At 33.7% G+C, this 798-nt stretch overlaps 1 protein-coding gene across 1 annotated transcript in view; it reads right to left on the bottom strand.

Annotated features, from left to right (window-relative positions):
- LOC119594572 overlaps nucleotides 1-798 on the bottom strand; it is a gene marked incomplete in the record, with an annotated part of 10,650 nt that overhangs the window by 7,293 nt on the left and 2,559 nt on the right.

The raw sequence follows: 798 nt of genomic DNA on the forward strand, positions 1-798 counted from the left end.
CCTTCATTACGTCCCTTCAAAATACCCATTTAAGCTGTACGTTTCTTATCAAAGGGACTCCAAATACGTTTTCCAAATTTTTCAGTTTTCTCCTCGTCCTGGAATAAGTATTTAACAAGGTTGTCACAAATTACTTTTCACATCAGGTTTATATGATTCACAGTATATAAATCTGAATTCCGAAATCACTAATACAGCCTGTACCACTTCGTATTAGTTAGTGTGAGATATGTTAAACCCTTATACTAGGAAATGCTGGTCTGTTTACAAATAATAAAAATAATACCTATTTAGAATGACAGTGGAAAGATCCTTTTACATATTTCTATTTACAGAGAGAGAGGGAGGAAGAGATTATATGGATGATTAAATGAATAAGGTAAAGAAATAAAGACGTGGGTATAAGAGAAACTATGAATAAATGAATGAGAGAAGGGGAGAAGTAGAGTAAGGTTGAATAAGAAAAAACAAGAAAAAAAAGTGAATGTATAAAAACGAGAGAAACGTTTCTTGGTTCTGGCTATTACCTATAATACCGAAATTTGGGAATATTATATGCTTACCCTGCACAGAACTGCATATAAATCCATATGGGAAATGCATACATTTCCCGGTATCTCAGATGACGAATAAACGATTTCAAATCAAAGTCTCTCTGCTCACTTATTTTGACAACGAACTGCGAAGTCAAAAGCACTTCGAAGGCCAATTCTATTCCAGTTACTGCTTTACTTCTGTATTTAAGTTAATTTTACCGATCAAACTATCAAATGGTGGTAACGAGTGCGATTATACTGC

This window comes from Penaeus monodon, chromosome 34, assembly GCF_015228065.2.
Source record: "Penaeus monodon isolate SGIC_2016 chromosome 34, NSTDA_Pmon_1, whole genome shotgun sequence".
NCBI classification, from domain to species: domain Eukaryota; kingdom Metazoa; phylum Arthropoda; class Malacostraca; order Decapoda; family Penaeidae; genus Penaeus; species Penaeus monodon.